Genomic DNA, 21,962 nt, shown 5'->3' with positions numbered 1-21,962 from the left:
AAAAAAAACTGTAGACTCATATTTCTTCAGGGAAAGAGAAGGAAAAATCATGTGATTGTGTTAATAGTCTAAGATAAACAAAACAGAAAAATGCTTTTCAAGAAAACATATATTTTTTTCTTAATTAAGTGGATAATTGGCTTAATTCTACACTTCATTTAACTAAAGAATTAGCCTAAAACCAAGATGCTACCCAATTAACTGGCTCAACTAATGGGACCAAGAATTGCAATTTCCGAAAGCTTAGAAGACACATCCGTAGCAATCTGATTAAATCTTCTTTGAAACTCTTGACGTGTTTAAAAATATTGTCAATAAATTAATAATAAAATAAAAATAATAGCAACAGTATGAATATATTCTCCCTAATAATGGTCAAAAAGAATTCTAATTTTTCTCAGACCTTCTAAAAGGAATATTTATTCATTTTTAATTTTTTACTTATTTTACATACCAATCACAGTCTCTCCCCCTTCTTCCTCTCCCACACTCCCCACAACCCACTCACTCCTCATCCACTCCTCAAAAGGGTAAGGACTCCTATGGGGAATCAACAAAGCCTGGCACTTTAAGTTGAACCAGGACCAAGACTCTCTCCTGCATGAAGGCTGAGAAAGGCATCCCACCACAGGGGATGGGCTTCAAAAGCCAGTTCATGCACCTGAGAGAGATCCTGGTCCCACTACCAGGGTTCCTAAAATCTGTCCAGGCTACACAACTGTCACCCACATGCAGAGGGCTTAGTTTGTATATGTTGATATTTGTTTTGTAACAGAGTATGTGGTCAGTTTAGAAAAGGTATCAGGAGGTGCTGGGAAGAATGTATATTCTTCTGTGTTTGGGTGGAAAGTTTGATAGATATCTGTTCATTCTATTTGAATCATGACATCAGCTAGTTCTTTTATTTCTCCCTTATTTTTTTGGTCTGGAAGTCATGTCTATTGGTAAGAGTAGTGTGTTGATGTTTCCCATTATTGGTGTGTGGGATTTGATCTGCGATTTAAGCTTTAATAATGTTTCTTTTACATGTGTGGGTGCCCTTTTATTTGGGGCCTAAATGTTCAGAATTGAGACTTCATCTTGATAAATGTTTTCCTATGTTTAATAGGAATTGTGCTTATCCATTTATCCATCTATTTTGATTAACTTTAGTTTGAAGGCTATTTTGTTAGATATGAGGATAACTACACAAGCTTGCTTCTTAGGTCCATTTGATTGAAAAGTCTTTTACCAACCCTTTAGGTGATGTTTGTCTTTGAAGCTGATGTGTGTTTCTTGTAAGCAGCAAAATGTCAGCTCCGTTTTTTATATCCATTCTTTTAGTCTGTGTCTTTTTATAGGATAATTGAGAACATTGATATTAATGGATATTAATAACCAGTGATTGCTATTTCCTCTTATTTTTTGTTTGTTTGGGTGGTGGTGGTGATAGTATGTGTGTGTGTTTCTTTTTTGGGATTTGAAGTTCGAGAAGAATTAGTCATCAGTGTTTTTGATCTTGGTCATTTTTACAGGTGTAAGATGGAATCTCAGAGTTGTTTTGATTTGCATTTCTCTGATGTCTAAGAATGCTGAGCATTTCCTTAATTGTCTTTTAGCCATTTTAGATTCCTCTGTTGACTGGATATTACATTGAATCTGTTGACTGTTTTCTGTTTAGGTCTGTACTCCATTTTTTTTTTTTTTAGTGGACGATTTGCTCTTTTGATGACCAATTTCTTGAGTTCTTTGTATATTTTAGAGATCAGACCTCTCTCTGATGTGGGGTTGGTGAAGATCATTTCCCATTCTGTAGGCTGCCATTTTGTCTTTTTGACCATGTTTTTTGCTTTACATAAGCTTTTCAGTTTTAGGAGGTCCCATTTATTAATTGTTTCTCTCAGTGTCTGTGCTACTGGGGTTATATTTAGGAAGTGGTCTCCTATGCCAACATGTTCAAGTATACTTCCCACTTTCTCTTCAATAAGGTTCAGTGGAACTGGTTTTCTGTTGAGGTCTTTGATCCATTTGGACTTGAGTTTTGTGCATAGTGACAGATATGGATCTATTTTCATTCTTCCACAGGTTGATATCCAGTTATGCCAGAACTACTTGTTAAATATGCTTTCTTTTTTCCATTTGATATATTTTGCTTTTTTATCAAAAACCAGATATTTGAAGGTGTGTAGATTAATATCCGGGTCTTTGATTCGGTTCTATTGGTCCTCATGTCTGTTCTTATGCCAATACCAGGCTGTTTTCAGTACTGTAGTTCTGTGGTAGAGCATGAAGTCAGGGATTGTGATGCCTCCAGTTCTTTTATAGTACAGAATTGTTTTGGCTAGCCTAGATTTTTTTTTTTGCTTATCCATGTGAAGTTGAGTACCATTCTTTCGAGGTCTGTGAAGAATTTTGCTGGGATTTTGCTGGACATTACATTGAATCTGTTAGTTGCTTTGAGGTAGCCATTATCAGTTTGTCAAGGTTCTAGTGAAGGACTCCACCCTTCTCACTTCTGTACATATGGATAGCATAGATGAGATTGAGTAGATTACAAAAGTTTGCTACTTACAATTATCCAATTCAGGTCATTGTTCAGAACTTCTGTTGATGTGGCTGTGTGACTCCTCTCAAGGTTAGCTTTTTTGTTTATTGAGGTTAAGAGCTCATTTTACCCATGAACATAAATAATGATATTGACCTAATTTCTTCTCTAATAATTGAACTCCAGAGAATTCCCAAGTCCTCTATTATTCCATCTGTGTGATATTAGTATCTTCTCCAAATTTTAAAAACTTATTTTAGTCTTGTAATACAAATTTAAATAGAAATATATAAGCATTTATTTAATTAAATCATATCCATGATGTTATCAAATTAAAATAAAGATATTATTTTCTTACTTCATGTAAATCACTGTTGAAAAAAGTATTTAATTATTATTTTAATAAGTTTTTTGCATCATGTGAGGTACCTCACTTTTCTTTATAGTTATTTCTGCTGTCAGTTTCCTTGTAATATTTTCTTACTTTGTTATAGTTTTATGTAATCTGAATATTTTGCATTTTATATTATTGACTTGCTTAACTTGACTGCCATGCATTTGTGTCAGAAGTTTGATCAGTTTTAATTTTGGATATTTATAAGTTTGCTTTATTATTGTGTCAATTCATTGAGAAGAAGAAAACGGACTGGAAGTCCTCATCCTGTGAAATCATGAGCAGTTGTTAATTATAATGTAGACACATTCATTCATTAAACATAACATAGTATTTATAGTTTCTATTCTAAATTCCTCTGTTTTAAATATTTGAAAAACTGTGCCATCTCTTTTCTTTCTATTCTTTGACCCTGGAGAATGTGTGTAGTTTGTAAGTTATATTTTTACACACAGTTTAATATTATTAAAACATTGAAGATAAATGACCAAATACTCATTTAGATGGTATCATACTATGTACATATACATACAGTGTATTATATTATGCGTATATTTTTTATACATAGAATGCTATGTATTTGGACATGTCATCATATATTCCAATTATTGAATCAGATGCATGTTGTGACATTTATTATTTGTTAATTGCTTATGGGATGTTAAGTATTTTGGTCATTTGCTATAAATAATCTAGTGCATATTTTCACGTTTTTATTAATTCATCTTGACATTCTGATAATAGTAAAAAGTGTGGGTACTAAAATGCGTATGTTATAATTGAAAAGTACAAAATAAGATATTTGCATTCAAACAGAATCTACTCAAACTTCTAAATAAAAATTTTAGTTCAGTAGTAAATACAGAACAATCAATGAAACCCAAATGTGGGTAGGTCTAGAAGTGAAATATCGACTGTGTAAGGATAATGTTAATAGGAAAGAACATGTTTCAAAGGTTTAAAGGCCTTCATTTACTAGTTGCATCTTCTAAATTCAACTAAGGTTCTTTTTCAAAAACTTTGCTAAAGTAGTACTGATGTAAATATCAAAAGTCAAGATATTTGAACACAGACCAGGCAATTAAATAATATTAAATAACTTATCCTTAACTTTTTTCTTTTTTTTTTTAACTTATCCTTAACTTAAAAAAATGTAACAACTAGGCATGCATACTGAAATATTTAGGAATAAATATTCCTTTTGGAATATACAACAAAATAATACAACTAAATAATATACAACCACACTGGCAAATTAAAAAAAAAATTAATAGCACGTAGATTGGTCCTGGGCATTCAGTGACAAACTATTTGGGATGTACTTCTGCAGTAATCCAAAAATGAATAAAACTAAGTTTCCAAAGCATACAGTTAGAGCTGTGTTAAGAAGTTTCATTATAACAGTAGCCCACCTGCAAAGAACCTCCTAAAGCATATTTGTGGGGTATAAAGTTTGTTCGCTATCGCAGTAATCTGAAGTTTCAACTGCTAAATATTTAATTTACTATCAGACTTATTCTCATTACTGTCAATGAAGATCCTTAGAATGGAAATATCCTCCAGGTGTCTAACCTTGGCTGGTCCCAGTTTGATCTCTCATGAACATGATTAACAAAACAGTATTTGAATTTTTTTCAAAAGAAGAGATTGTTACGCAGTCCACACACTGGATGGGTGACTTGTGATATATTTGTCTATCACCCAGGAAGTTGCATGCATTTTCAGAGAAAAAAAAAAAAAAAAAAAAAACAAGTCCAGCTCCAAAGAGCAAGGACAATTGAGAAGCCCAGCACTGCATGGTGAGTGGGCCTCTCCGCTCAGTCTGCTTGTTTCTTTCTGCTCTCCTTCTTTTTGTCCTTGTCTTTCTACCACAATTCATGGCAACCTGAACAGCTTAAAACAGTGTTAAAAAAAAAGAATTACTATTTTGAACATATCAGTTAAAATATATACATATTCTGTTTCTGCTAATTCTTCTAAGAAAAGCAGCTAACATGATAAATAACTTGGACGTGACAATGCTTATTACCTTTTCTCCAAAATATATCTATTTTCTTGTTATAATTTTTTCTTGATTTTAGCACATCGAGCTGCACTTATTTTTCTATGTTATGTAACATACAGATGCTGCCAAGATAAATTCCATGTAGTATCAGATCAGCCCAAATATTGTTAAACAAACCTTTGAAAAGCTGAGCATGTTGCACCTACCAAATGTGTCAATAAATTGAAATATCAATTTCAGCAGACATATGTTTTCTATCTCCACAAATAATTGTGGGGGAGTTAAGAATTAGCATACTTCTTACTTAAACTTAAGTATTAGTAGATTATTATAAATTCAAATGAGGAACTGGAAGAGAAATTTTCTGATACAGCAAAAGTTCTAACATGGCATGATTGTTATTATTTGCTTTTTAAAAACAACATGGTCCCCCTCACTTTGATATACATTTTGATTTCATCCTTTTGTTTGAGTGTGAGAGAGTAGTAATATTTTAAACATTAAGTCAGTTTGAAAATCACCATATATGTTTTGATTGCCAGTATCAGAAATTCAAATTGAACCAAATATAAATAGTACATGTAATAAACAGTTACTAAGAGTTAGGTGCCTTTGTGTTACGATTCACACATTCCAACTCTGTGAAATAGGGTTCATATTCATCTAAGAAGCTGTGGTCTATTTATTAGTAACAAAGCATATTCTCCGAAAGCAGAGAATAGGATATCTGAACAATCTTAAATGTGCTCATATCTCTCTGTTCAGACACACATTCACTAGTGTGTTATTATTAACCATTGATTGCTTATAGAAGCAGATTCGATGAGTTTTGATCAAGCTAGAACTTTGTTGTTGCTTTTTATCATTTCTTTCCATTTTTTAAAATCCAGTGCAAATTTTACATGCCCACGTTAAGGCAGCGTGATAGCATTTGGTGAGAAACTTTTAATAACCTTATTGGAATGTAAAAGCTGTGGATAAAGGAATCATCTCGGACCTTATATATATGGATCTTAAAATACATAACAGTTCATACATCACAGTTTATTTGACATTGTACACACTCTGTTATAAATTGGTGTCTCAGCTGCACATCGCAACGTGGAGTAGACCATTGAGCCGTCCTCTTAAATATTATGACATGGAGAAAATCACGTTGTGCTTTAACCTATCAACAAAGGAGCAAAGCAATTACAGAGCTAAACAGAGTCCGGGAAGACCCAATAAAGAAAAATCCAAGAAAATTTGGTGAAAATTCTTAAGGGGCCTTCCAATGTTTAATTTAGGCCTGAGTCATGATTAATATTCTGATTCTAATTCAAAAGACTGAACCACAAAGGTACATCTTTTGGGTGTTTTTAATAAGCACAGTACAGCACTCTGTGAATTAACAGCTGGTCTGACTGGTATTTCACCTCTTCTCTGCTTACTCAAGTGAAGCGGTTAATATTAGTATAATCATCAAACTAACACTAGTCCGGCAGAGGGACAGAATTTTTTTTTTTTTTACGAATGTTGTGATGTAGAATACAAATTTTAAAATAAAAAATTTACTGCAGTGTTGATATTAATTAAATCATTGTTTTAGAGTCAATGCCCATTAGAATGTTTTTATTCAAAGAGAAATTAGCATCTTAAAACTTCTCTTGTGGGAAAAAATAACATAGCATATTTATTACACATTTTTTAAAGAGAGGAAAAATATCAAACAAAGAAATAATTGAAATTGAACAGAAATTAGGAAAAGTATTGATAACATTATAATTAAAAATTGATAAACATCAATATAATTGACAAAATGCAGTAAGTTCATAGTCTGTCATCCTAAAATCATATGAACTATAATGTGTATTATATATAAAAGCAAAAAGCTATAATCTCATGTCCAGTGAAGAATAATGTGTCAACTTGCAGCATTAATTTTTATAATCTGGATTCTTAGAGGTAAGTTTCTAAGACAAATATTTATCTATTATTTTGACATTTTCATTGAGATTCAGAATAAGTATCAATTTTAACATATATTAAAATGAAAAATTTACATATCTATTATGGATTTTAAATTCTTTTGCATTTGCAGAGAAACTATTTGGATCAAAATTTACAATATAGCATTCCTTATGGTTGTCATAGTTCATTCTCATGACAAACTTCATATAAAAATGCTTTAAGTGTTTTTTTTAAGTCTAGGAGCTTTTTTGGAAGAAGACACTTGTAGCTGTTTCTCTGAGTATCCTGGCTCTTCTGGAACTCTCTGTGTAGGCCAGAATGGCCCTGAACTCAGAGATCCACCATAGTGTTGGGATTAAAGATGTATACCAACACCACATGGAGTAAGCCTATAATTTTACACACTGTGACCAAGTATGATCTTTCTACAGTTGCCTTTCATTAATGGCATATAGTTAGCATATAAAATCATTAATTTGCCATTTACATTTATGGAAAAGGCAGTGCATATATTTATAGAGCATTACTACGTATAAGCAAAGTATTACTACTGTGTTCTCAATAAAGATAAACATGAATATATTATTTCATGGGGTTCAAATATGCTACAGTATAAATTAACTGTTTAAATTGTTTTATGGAAATTCTATTATCAACTATAAAAAAGAGTTGTTTTAAGTGAACTGTATTTTGAACACAATCTAATCAAACAAAATGATAGACATGCAACTTTTTCTATAGTAGAGTTTTGTTGTGGGGTATAATAATGGATGCAATTTGTAGGAAGAAACACTTGCCATGTTTTTCAAGATTTTCAAATTCTCAGTTTCAATGACGTTATGAAACATCAGTGTCATAATATCCCTAGTGACTATTTTCTTCATGAGGTTACCTCCAACAGAAACAAACATGTCTTCTCGTCACCACCACCACCACAACAACAACATATGAGCACAGAGCAGAATTCATATAGGCTTCAGTCTCATAATCATGATGGAAATGGACATATCCAGACACACATACCTGCATGCCCTCACCTTCAACTACTTTGGATTGTGTAAACAGACACAGTGGTCTTTTTGTCCTCAATAGGGACATTTGAATTAAAAATACCTGTACAACCTCCCACTGCCAAGAACGCCCCCACAACAGAATTTGCTCCCAAAGTCATTGATTTGAATTCTCGTTAGTAAATGATCTGTGTCAAAAGCTACCCAGGATTGCAACCCTGCATGTCAAATATAAGCTTCGAGATTTGACTGATAAAGGGGCAAATTAAATCACCAACTACTGCAAAGGACATTTGTAACTGGTTGTGGAAGAAGTCTTGACATCAAATGTGGCTTTACTGAAAATAGATAATATGTTTATTGGAGACATGTTCAAGAAAGATTGATTACAAAGTTTAGGAAAAGAGAAAGACAGAGAAGCAAATAATAGAATCCAAACTAAGCTTCACTGTCCCCCAAAGAACTTCAATCAAAGGTCAAAGATAACTTGTTAAACTCTCACAATAATGAGCAGACTCCATAAGATAACGAGAAAATTCATACTCCAGTACCGCTTTGGTGGGCACCTTAGAAGTTCCTGATAATTTTAGAATGTATGCTTTCTAGCTGCAAAGCTCTAAGGCTATATTAGAGCTCTCTAACTTATATTATCTTTTCAATCCTAAATCCTAGAAAGGCTATTTTTCTTGACATAATGTTAAACATTAAAACAGAAGCTAAATTTTCCTTGCTGCATAAATACTTTAATTTTTTTCAATATAAAAGAAAAAGAAAAGGTGGTGGACAAGGAATTAAAATGAAATATTTTCTTACATGAATCTGCTCTCTAAGGATAGGTCTCTAGGAAAGATGCTCGGACAGGAAGACTCTTTATCCATGTGGCTACTTGTGAGGCTCATTTGCATTTTATCAATTGGTATAATATTAAGCATTCAGACAGTGGTTACTGCATGTTTAAGACATATTTTATCTAGTCTCTTGAGTGAATTTTTGCTATAAAGTGTTATCTTTTATTTTACTAGCAATACCACAGGATTCTGTTGAGGAAAATTTATTGGGAGGGTCAGAAGGGAATACCTTTTTGTCTAGATTACTTCCACTGGCAGAAACACAAGCTTGGAGTGGAACTGAGTTTTACAGCTAGATGTCTTCAGAAAATACCAGGGATTTGTAAATTCCTTTTATACCTTTTATACCATTCATAAATTCACTTCATCTTAGAACAGGAATGGGAACGCTGCTAAGGCTAAAGCAGAAGCATGTCTGAAATAGATGAAGAACATAAGTAAGGTGTAAATAAAGATAATACTAATCAGACTGACTTTTCTTTCAACATCTTTTGGATTCTGTTTCCATGAAATATATTTAGTTGTAAATATAAATAGGCATTTGGACCACGTTAAAATTTATGAGACAAGCAGTTTGGGCCTAGGCAAATGCTTGTCTTGCTGGCTACTTTAACTTCAGCTAATGCTTTTATTTATGAGTTTGTTGCAATTAAGTTATTTAAAAAAATAGAAGCTAATCATTCAAATTCATTGAAAATGTGAACAGCAGAATCAAACATGTAAAACCTCTAAGCTAGAAAGAGGTCTGGCTAGATGGCTCAGTGGGTAAAGATTTTGCCACCAAGATAGATGATTAATTTAATTACTGGCAACTCAAGAGTAGGAGAGAATCATTCCCTATAGATTATCCTCTGAAGTCCACATGTGTGCAAATGTGTGTACATACACTAAGTAAAATGCAAAAATATCTTTAAAAATAAACATAAAGTCAAGCGGTCATGGCACATGCCTTTAACCCCAGACCTTGAGAGCAGAGGCAAGCAGAACTCTGAGTTTGAATTCAAGGCCAGCCTGGTTCATGAGGTCCCATTTATTGCTTGTAGGTTTTAATGCCTGTGTTACTAGGGTCATGTTCAGAAATTCTTTTCTTGCTTCTATAAGTTAATGTATATCCTCTACTTTCTTCTCTGTCAGATTCAGGGTATCATTTTTTTATGCCAAAGCTCTTGCTTCTGTTGAGTTTGAATGTTGTCCAGGGTGAAAGAAAAAGCTAGTTTCATTCTTCTAGGTATAGCTGTCCAGACTGGCCTGCACCATTTGTTGAAGATGCTGTCTTTTCTAGTATATGTATTGGTGACCCTTTGTCAAAAATTACATAGTCACCAGAATTCAGACTCAAATGTGTATGTAACCTCACTTATATTCTATTGATCAACATATCTGCTTTTGAAATGATGCTTATTTTCATAGTATTAATCACAGCAATGTATTATCATGGGTTGCCTTTTCACATTCTGGTATATTTTTTTATTCTTTTCAATGTGTTAAATTTTTCTTATATCAGTATTTCCCTTCTTTAGAAAAACTGCTTGCACTTTCAAAAATATGCAAAAGTGAACTAATTTTTTTTATTCAACAAATAAATCTCAGTGGTTTAGTTAATTTGTTTAATTTCACTTTGGATGATTATCCAAATAGGTATTAATCTACTTATCTCTTTGACAGTAGTCTGATGAAATTTGTGCCACATGAACATCTAGCATTTCTCTTTCCACCTTAGCCACTAAATTCTAGCATTCTCTAACCATGGAAGTACACATAGATCAAACTTGGTATTCCAGTGATAAATTGTTCATTACAGATATTGGTTCTCAAAATGTTTTGCCATATTTAACATTTGGGGAATATGAATTTTAAGCACACCTCTCCAGTATTTTATTTAAAAGCTACATGATTGCACAGTTGTAACTGATTATTGCAAGGGGATATTAACAGACACATATAAGCAAATTTTTAAATAATAAGGTAGAATTAACAAAAATATTAATTCTAATATTTTCATGTTTTACACCTTGGTGCTGTGTGAATCTTAAGTTAAAAGTTACTGTTGAGTAGCAGAGAAAGATGATAGGTGAGACCCGAGCTAGGAGAAGATTAACATTTTAATGAAAACTCTATCTATGACAACACTGATAATGTAGACTGAAGAAAAGACAGATTAGTTGGAATCAGCCTGTTTTATATAATCAGGATAAGATCTCAGAAGGAACATGATGCACACTAAAAGAATGTGAGTTGGCAAATAAGAGAGAAACTATGATACCACTTGGGTAACACCCTAACGAGTAGAAAGGCAGACATTTCTATTCGGAGTAAATGTTCCTTTTACAAAAAGTTTTATTCGGTATTTTTATTATTAATAATTAAATTGTATAGAAACTTTCAAATATCAGACCATGATTATCCCTTTACAATTATCAACAACCTACAAGCAATTATTCTTAGTTTTAAAGACAAAAAAAATGTAATTTAAAATAACCAGTGCCTACCCCTATTGAGCTACTTCTAAGACAGAGATCATAGCCCTGCTACAGAGCAGTACCAACTGACTATAAGCATACTGAACCGGAGAGTATGGAGAACATTTCACACTCAGGCTTTAATGGATATATAGTGACTGGAACTCCCTTTCACTCCTGGTGGAAATATAAAATGATATAAGCACTATCGAAGTCTTTTGCACAATTAGATATATACTACTAAAAATTATTTTCCATGTGATCAATAGTAATAAGATTGAATAAAAACACTAAATCTGGAGTCCTGCACTCTAAATTTTAGAATATGGTTGGTAGATGTGTGCTAAGAAAACTTGAATTACTACTAATATTTAATAAAAGTAAGTTTAACACACTGTTTTTTAATTAAATTTTCTAATGATTTATGAGTTGAAATTATAACGATATAGCAATGTCTTAGGAATAAACTTTAAAAATACGATTTGCTAGTGATATTTATTCTAAGCACTTAAATATCTACAACTTTGTAATTGTGTCTGTTAAAATTTAGAGGCATATTCCTTTTTACTTTCTTGGTAAAAATGTTACTGTTTGGTATTTTTCAGCATATAAAACATTTAGCTAATGCTCTATAGATTTTTAATAGTCATATAGAGTTTTGGGAGATTTTATTGTTCTCACTTTTCAAATGAGTGCATTTTTATAATGAAGTTTCTGAAGATAATTGGACAATTGATGCCTAAAAGCATACACAGATACAACACATACACACACACACACACACACACATTCTTCCTTATGCTGTTGTCCAATAAGAGGGCTTTAGTTATGCACCATCTGTACAAAGCTTCCTTGTGTGATATTAAGATAGATCACTTGCCAAAAGAATAACCCCACTAGAGGCCAAAGAAATAGGACAACAAATGGCCCTTTATGTGGTTGTTGCATCTCCGGCATTCTGCCCCTTTAGGCATAACTGAGATTTCCTGACTGGTTTATAGCCGTACATTTCTCACGCACATCTATGTCCCTCACAAGTCAACTTCTGTATTTTCTAAAATTCATTAAGGATCTTATCTTTTTGCTTTAATAAGTCTAATTCTAATTTGTCCACTATGCACTTTTGTCATAGAGCTAGCACAGTTGCTAATACAACACCTAGTGAATAGTCATGATATCAATAAAATTATTAAAGAAACATAGGAGAGAAGACCGAGTCATGTTCTAGACCCTATGGTTAAAGTCTCTAAAAGAATAGATTTAAATAATTGAAGTACTAATTGTAAGAACAGAATTTAAAGATACAGATTTTGAAAAAATTCTGAAAACTATTCCAAGATTTACCTAAAAGACTTTAATTATATTCATGATTTAAGTCCTGAATGATGAAGGATGCCTCTTTTAGATTAAAGATTTAAATCAAGCTCAACAGTTTAAATCACCCCCCCCCCCCCCCCCCCCGCACCCCTAATGCCATTGGCAGCCTGCTTCACTTCTCTGATGCTCTCCTGTCTATGGCAATCTGCAGTCCACAGCAGTGGTAACTTCTGGAAACCTAGGAACTTACAGACATAACACCTTCAGCTTTGCACATAGCTTATCAAATAAAACAATTATCATACTCATACAAAGATAAACTAAAGCATAAATTATCCTCTGAGATGGCAAGGCTAGGTGTTTGCAAACCAGGTGGGCAACCTGAATTCTATTCGCAAAAGCCACACAGCAGAATGAGCAAACTGCCTGTGGTAAGGGGTCCTCTGACCTCCATACTCGCAAACACCCTCCACTCCATACATATAATAAGTATTTTAATGAAAAATTTTTACATATATGAAAAACTCTATGGACCTCACATCAGAAAACATTACGTGTTAGATAAAGTATCAGAAGGGGATAATCCGCTGCCTTAATCTCTTTCCTTAAACCACAACAAATGTGCAGAGTCATTGGCAGTAAAGAAGGGACTGATGCCTCCAGCTGAAGTTTATTTCTGATGTTTTGGAGCACATTATTAATGCGTTTTGTTTTAATATAACTGCTTTAGTGAGTCTGCTCCAAATGAACATTTAAAAAGAATATACTTCTCAAAAGTCTTTGCCCTGTTTCTGTGTGTTACTAGTAAACACTGTTACTTTATAACTACAAAAATTTTAGATGGTTTCTTACATAGTGATGGATTTTAGTAAGTGAGTGAATGAGTTAGGTAGGCAGTAGTTTTGCTTTAGGGTGGTATGAAAACCAGTCCTTCCAGCTGAAATCAAATGTTGCATATTCCTCCCTTGCAGGTTGGACACTAGGCAGTGCCTCACTCACATGCTGACGAAGGACAGGAACAGCAGCTCCCAGTCACTCCAATAATCACAGGATGCCATGACGCATATTGTTTATACAAAGATTATTTACATAAATCAAATGCAGTTTTGAACTTTTAATGGTTTTTACTTACATTGGACTTGCCCATTGAGAATCAAGGAACATCTGTTAAGGTTTCTGGCTTCTGATTTTTGTTAGAATTTTGTTTATTTTTCAAACTTACTTAGTTTATTTTTTCAAATACCAAACCAACCCTGCCAACAGCATCTTTTAAGTACTTCCAAGCATGTGTATAGTACTCCATCTCAATATACAGTCACTATGTCCAAAGATTACAAAAAAACGCATCTCCTCCATCCAGGTCCTTCCTGGAGATCTAAAACCCTTCATCCATCCTTTGACAATAAGATTTGATCAAGAATTTCTGATTATTATACACCTCAGAGGTTATTTCAGCATGGTAGTGTAAATTTTCAAAGTTTCCTTGCTTACATAATATATAAGCTTTTAATTTCCGTGCATGTAGCAATCTCAAAAAAAGCAAATATAGCAAAAGCTTTCTGCTGCCTGAATGGCAATGTTCACCAATGAAAATGATTCTTCATTTTCATAGCATGAGGTTTGCTCTTTTGGTCTACATCTTTTTTAAACAACTTTTTACATAAAAACCAATTATTTCTTCTTGTTTTGCATAACAACTAATTGCCTTTTAAAATTCTGCTCAGTTGCCACTTTCTACCCTAATCAAAAATAGATTTCATGTTCAGAAGCTATTTAGTTTTTTTTTCTCACATAACTTTAATTACAACTCAAGGACAAAGAAGATGCTTTTAAAGTCCTTGTGTACAGATCACCTACTCTCTCACTGCTTATTAGCTATGTGTGGGCGAATGGAAGAATGCACGATGCATGACTTTGTGCCTGGCTCTCAGCTGAGGGTTTCCCCTAGCCTCTATGGTCATCGAAATGACTCTATGCTTTAGATAGACAGACCCTGCCATATCTCAACTACCAAGGACATTTCTGAAAGTTTTTGAAAACTTTGGACTTATTTTTGTGTAGTGCAGCATAAAAGGATACATTTAGATTTATAATTTAATCACTAAGGAACAATGGCTTTTAAGTGATGCCCAATCAGAGTTGCATCTTAGAGTCATCATTCCTTTGGTAACAGTATCAAAACTTGCTTGTACACAGTAATGGTGATCTAGTTAGAAGCTATTTCTTATTTTATTTAATTTTTTGGTATTTCATACAAGAGTGCTGTATTTACATCTTAGCCTACCCTCTTGCTCCTCCAACTTCTTCCATAACTCCACTCTCTATCCAATTCATAAACTCTACTTTAATAATTTTATGTATATACATATACGTATGCTATATTATTTATATATCTTGTTAACTCCATTTGGTGTTCCCATTTGTACATACATTAGTTCATTGAGACTGGGCATGTCTCTGGATAAAACAGCCATTTGTTGCCAGAAGAAAAATTATTATTTTAACACAATGAGTTTTTATGAAAACTTCTTAATGCCGAAAGGGGAATGGATTATTCCAAGGATTTTTCCACCCTAAAAATGTTAATAAGTAAACGGAAAACTCTCACAGAACCACTCCTAAATAATAGTCAAGTACTTTTGCTATTGTGCAAGTGTTCTTCCACTATCTCCCATTTGTAAACTGTTCTCCTTTGATTCTAATATTATATCAATTAACTCAAGTGTGGCTCAAATTTTACATTTTATTTCATGCAATTAATTTTGACAATAACAATATCATGACAGCTTTTTGCTAATTTGATATTTTTAACTTCTCTTACATAGATTTAGTTGTTAAACATATAAGCTATGTAAGTATGGGGGTTGTTAAGTTATATATTTAAGATTACAGATCACCTAGCAGAAAGAAAATATGCTTTCATTAGGTTTTGATTAAAGTAACCCTTGAAACTATACAAGACTGTTATTACATTAAAACTATTCCTTGTTTTATCCAAATGACGAAAATGTTTTATAAACTAAGTACAGTAATATTTTATATGGTATAAAGCTGTGTATTAATTAAAATATTAAGTAGTATTAATTTGGATAAACAAAGAGTAATAAAATAAGCCAACTAAGCATCTTCATGAATACTTTATGCCTGCCCATTTCACTTGATGCCGACGTTGAATGACAAAACCCAGGTCTCATCCCACCTAATGTGCTTATGTTCACCATTCCTTCCAGTTTGCCTCTCTGCCAGCTATCTAAAATGTTGCTGCTAAATTTAATATGATTACATTGAAATAATGCAGTTTATCTGATAAAATGACCTCACGTTAATTTTTCAAATTCTTGTCATGGGTTTTAGACTTGCCAGATAGCTTTGCTTAAGTTCTTGCCTGTTATCCTTGTCTCAAGAAATTCATTTTACTTTTTTTTTTGACACAAAGATCTAAGACATGAAAGTAAAAAAGTCATCTGTCTATTTTTTTACCACAAATCTGTCAGATTTACTCAAGTATTACGTTTCATATTGAAGACAAACTTATTACAGTTAGAAAGAGGTTTTCTGATACTGGTATATTAAGCACTTACTTAGGAATTACGACACCCTTGGTTTAAACCCCAGGAAAAAGAAAGTAAGAAAGAAAGAAGGGAGGGAGGGAGGGAGGAAGGGGGGAGGGAGGGAGGGAGGGAGGGAGGGAAGGAAGGAAGGAAGGAAGGAAGGAAGGAAGGAAGGAAGGAAGGAGAGAGGGAAACAGACAGACAAGAAGACAGTCAAACTCTTCCATGATGAGCTTAGTGTTCATCTAAGATCACAAGAAGTTCATCATCAGAACAAATTCTAATGGCTGTTTTAATTGTTCTGCCCTGCTTAAGCAGAATAGATGTTGATTAAAGTAAGACTAGGACTTTATGCACTAGTTATACATCTGAAATCTAACAAAGAAAATAATTTATAGGAAACAGAAGAAATAAGTTACTTTCAACACTTTCTTAATGTCATGCTTTTTTTTTTTTATCTTAACTGGTTGGAAACCAAGTGAAAGAATCAGAAGGAAGAGAACTTGTGCCAGATTTTCTGTTGTTCAAAATACGCAAGCAAGCAACACAAGAGCGGAAAGATTTATTTTGGCTCATGGTTTCAGTCCATTCTTGGTTAGCTACATCGTCCTTGGACCCAGAATGCTATAGTCCTTCACTTCAGGACACTGCATGAAAAGGAGAAAGAATGAGGGAGGGAAAGAGGAAAAAGGAAACAAAATAGTGAGGGGGGACACAGGGAAAGAGATACATGGACAATCTAAATCCTCCCAGGATTAGTCCTTGGACATCCACTTTCATTAACTATGCATGAGCTCCTAGTGTCCTCCACCTCCTAATATAGATATTGCGGATAATTCCCACTGATTAGACCAGAATCCTCATGATCTAATCACTTTCACTAAGTTCACTTCTGAACACTGCTGAAAGAATATTATCAAACTTCCTTTTAAATGGGGATCTCAATGACTGGACGTTAGAGCACATCTCAACCATCACTCAGTGTCTTCTCTCGGCATGTGCTGGTTAATACTGGTATCCACAGCGGGCCAAATGCAGAACATTTCTGTGGAATAAATAAGAAATCTATAATGTATGTATCTACATGTAAATACAAACTTTCCGGAGAGTTCGGAATAATTTTTATGACATGGAATTTCCACAATAATGTATATGTAAAATCTACATGTAAGTCAATGTCCTGATAAGAATAAATGGATTCAATGACTGAATTAGAGTTGTCTATTTCCTACACTACAAAAGCATTAGTTAATAGCGTATTTATACTTAGATAATGATGACATAATAATACAAATAGAGAACTTTTGATTTATATTTTTAAAAGTGTTCTCTCAAAACAGTGCCTCCTTTTTGTATTTATGATACAGCCTTAATGATTTAAAACAAAATTGGCTTTTCAATGACAGCTACGTGTATTTTGACAGCACCAAAAATTCTATTAAAAAACATTGCTTATGTTGCTTTTTTTCCAATGAATTATTTTTCAAACGATCCAACTGTCATATTATTTGTAACGCTATTAAGAATAATATCTAAAGTACTTAAACTAATTATGCCTATTTTGTAAGATTAATTATCATTAATAATTTAACATATTTTATCATTTAAGTCAGTATCCGTTCTGATCTTTAACTTTAGAGAGTGCGCTGTATAGGTGCCTCATAATTAGGGCTTCTGTATCACATAATTAAGGCTAAATACTAGGAAATCAGACTAATGAGACCAAATCAAACTGAATTATTTAAGCTTTTTTCTTTAATTTTAGAGGTAGGATATTTCGTAATTAAACACTGATTTCATTTTCTCAAACTTGCGTATGCTGTCTTTGTGTTTAAGCTGTTAGGCACAAAAACCTTCAAAAATATTTTCTGAGAACTAGTGGAGAAACAGCCACTCGTTGGCCTCCACTGGAACCAATATATAAAGAAAGGAAGAGACTTATAGACTTCCACTTTTTCTCTCTTATCCCCTCTCTATCGTTTTCTAGAGTCTTCATAGATTTTTCTCGCTAGATTTCCAAGGACCTGCACTCAAATTGGAATTCACACAGCTCCCAATGGTACATAACCCATTCTCGCAGCTCTGGCTGCTATGATCTGGAGATACTAGTATGAAGGATGTTATTCAAAAGTTCAATTCTGTGAAGAGATGTCTAGAAAATGGAATGTTTGCCTTCTTCTTACTATATCAATTACTCATTATTTATGAACCGAGATCTTGAGGGCCTACTGAGTGTCAGGACCTGTAGTTGCATAGCTCCGGTGCTGATATTTGGAGTATGCAACAAATCAAAAGCAAATGCACTTACAGGTGTCCCTCCACAGCACTCACTGGCTTCCTTCTGCATATGTGGGACTTGGCACAGTGCTAGACAAGGTGGCATCGGAACAGCAAGTGCTTCATTCTCACAGGAATGATCATTCTCTTAGTGAAACAGAAATACAAAATGTAAAAGACTCGTTTAGACAGAAAAAATATAGAGCTGAAAGGAAAAAAAATCAGATGAGATTACTTTCTACTAGGCATCAAAGGTTTGCTATAGGAGGTGACAATATTAGGTGTTAAAGTTGAAATATATATATATATACATACATACATATATATGCATGTGTATGTATATGCAAACATAGATCTGCACACATGTCTTTGTGTTGGGTATACACATTTTTATATTTAAGGCTGTGTAACTTGTAAAAGTTGAATTATAAGAGAGCACTACAGACAAAGGAAATGTATTTTGTTAAAGCAGGAAAGATGAGTATAGCATGGAATAAACCAGAAACAGCAATAAATTCTCTGTAACTAAAGTATAAATGCGTCTGCAGAGATGAGTAAACATTAGGTAAGTATGGGAAGGAGAAGAATATTAAACCCAGTTTCTGATTCCAGTGTCACCATCATGTCACCCTCCATGAAGATGGGATTATATAATTGGAAAATTCTTTTTTATTCATCAAAAATTTACAGTTTTCGAAATGATGTTTCTCTTGGCATGCTTTTCTAAATAGCTTATTGAGGGCACATGACACGACTCAGCTGCTTTAAGTGCTTGCCTCAGAGAGTGATAACCTGAGTTCAAGCCAGGGCCTGACTCTCACAAGTAGATTCCTCTATGACTGCCTGCCACCCTGTCCAGGTCCTCCTTTTCTCTTCTCCTGTATCAGGACCCATGATGAATGAAGTCCAGGCAGCATTCTTATTGAATAAATTAAAATATTCCTTCAGAAGAATGCAAGGCAGACAAGCATAATATAAGGCTGTTTTTGTAGTGTGCTACTACAATTCTAAACTACGGTGGTAGAAGAAGAAAACAAAAGAAAGCAGCTAGGTTTGAGTGTCTTGCTGAGATGAAGTGGTAATACAGATAGCACTCCTAGACAATGGCTGAACCTAAAGAGGAAGGCTCTTTGAAGATCCAGTTTTTACCATCAGAGAACATGAAGTAAGGCATGAAGCAGAGGTTTTGAAAGCAGAGAGGTTTGAGGTGTGACTACGTTATTAATAGATTTCATTATTTTTCCCCAATACCAAAAACAGTTTGTAGAGGAAGCCCCAGCCAATCACCTTGCTGGTAGGGCGGGGTCCCCTGAGGATATTTTTTACTTATAAATATTGCGGGTGTGTTCCCCACCTTGCTTCCCTTCTTCTGTTTTCCTGTTCTCCGCGGGAACCTTGGTCTTGTAAGTCCTTCATTTATTAAAGCTGAATATTTTATTATAATTTCTGTCTGCCGTTCCTTTACACCGTAACAACAGGTCCCCTTATAATCCTGTAAAATTGTGTTTAAATATCAGCTGGATTTGAATGATCATTTATTTTTAAACAACTAAATTAAGCAGACAAACTACTTGCAAACAACCGATGTGTTGATCAGTCAAGAAATTTTAACAAGTAGACCCTTCAGATGGTGCACATCACAGTCCTCAAATTAGTAGTCAGGATTTTGTCTGACAGGACAGAGGGTGAACTGAAGTATAGGTAAGGTCCTGACAATCATTCAGCTCTTGCTGAGCTTGCTCTGCCTCGGTGGTATTTTCTGCATCCACTCGGCAGCAGGAAGGTCTTGAGGAGGTTCAAAGATGACTTCTTCTCCTGGAAGTTAGTAAAACATGAGACAAGCCACATTGGCGAGCCTTGACCAGAATTATTGAAAATCTAGAAATAGAAAAGAATTGTTATTTCTCCTGCATCATCAGGATAAAATCCCAATTCAAGTACTTGTTTTCCTATATATATTTGTCACAGGTGAAATTCTAAGTAATTTTTGTTGTCTTATTTTTTCCATCTCCTAGCTAGTTCTACTGGTTTCAAAACTGCCTGTTACCTTCCACTGTTTTTCTTTCAAAGCAGGGACAGGAAATAAGAACACACCACCACAATATTTATCTTGAGTAGCACAAAATGACATATACAATTTGGACCAGGAGACAAATACAATAATACTGTACAAATGAATCTCTTTTTTGTTCCAAAGTAGATTTAGGAGAAATTATGAATAGAAGAGATCTTAATCGTGAGTCAAGGAAATAGAGTTCTTCATTCATCACAGAAACAAACTGTACAGTAATGACATAATTTCCCATAATGCCCCTTGATCGAGTCAACCTATTTGACTCATTTTATTAGACAGCCCTTCAACATTTCAGGTCTGTCCCATCACCTGTCAATTCATGCTTCATATGCCTCATTTTCTTGTTCTTAAGTGACGGTCAAGGTTGACTTCCTTCCCAGTAATTCTTCTGGTCCCAGAATCATGTCTTCTATTTCCTTCTTTTCTGTAAACCTGAAACGCAGCATCTGTGACTGCATGCTCTTGAGGAAAATCATCGTGAGCTATTTTTTTTCCTGTGAGAGAAAGAAAAGAAGTCAAAACTGTCTAGAAGAAGTGGTTCTGCTATTTTACATTTTCTAGGTAAATATGAATTAAAATATTATTTGCCTTACATATGATTCCAAAGTACCCCAGCAATGCTTCTTGATATAAGCAGCCACCTGTGAATTACTTTCTGAGAGTGTCTTTGAGGGTAGACCACACTGAACAATATCTACAAGTTTCCCAGTTTAGAGCCATTACACCAGTGTCCTCCGGTATATTGGTGGACTCACTGGCCTGTTAGGCAAGAGAAGATGCTTCTGGAGTGAATGTGCACTTGCATTGTCAGAACTGAAAGCTAGTTCACTCTGCTATTTAGCAGGCATGGGCTGTGGTTCCACAAGAGTCATCTATGATAAACCTGTCTCTACTTTTCGGACCACAGCATCACATCTGATATCATGATCTCAACATGATCATGGAAAGAAGCAGTTATAAAGAAACCTTCTTTTGAATACCTACGGAGCCGCAGTTTTTGACCCTTTATTTTTGATGTCAGCTATTTTGTCAATTTGATCGTTTAATGTAATGAAAGGAGAGAGATGTGCAAGTCCTTTTAAAATAATTTCATTAATTCTTTGAATATTTCACACACTGTAATATGGACATATTCACCTCCCTTGACCTTAGAACCCACTGTACCCTCCCATTCCTTCCTGCTCAACTTTGAAATGATATCTAACATTCCTCTTCTGTTTTCCTCTGATGGATTGTGCTGCTTAGATAATCACAAGATTGGGACCTGCTCTCCTGTGTAGTCAGCTTGGTAGGCTGAACAAGTTACACGTCTAGTAAGTGGCAGCAATTGGAGACTAACTCTGTTTCCTGAGGCCTTGAAACTGTGTTCTCTCCTCCACAATACTGTGTTCAATATAGGGAATTTTAAACTGAAAGATTGAGCTGGGCAGTGGTGGCATACACCGTTAATCCCAGCACTCAGCAGGCAGAGGCAGGTGAGTCTCTGTGAGTTCGAGGCCAGTCTGGTCTACAAGAGCGAGTTCCAGGACAGGTTCTAAAACAACATAGAGAAA

This window comes from Alexandromys fortis, unplaced genomic scaffold (genome assembly GCF_014885135.2).
Source record: "Alexandromys fortis isolate MF-2015 unplaced genomic scaffold, M_Fortis_MF-2015_v1.1 scaffold_8_9099976_23576923, whole genome shotgun sequence".
Taxonomy (NCBI): domain Eukaryota; kingdom Metazoa; phylum Chordata; class Mammalia; order Rodentia; family Cricetidae; genus Alexandromys; species Alexandromys fortis.
Note: the sequence above shows the minus strand (reverse complement) of the source record.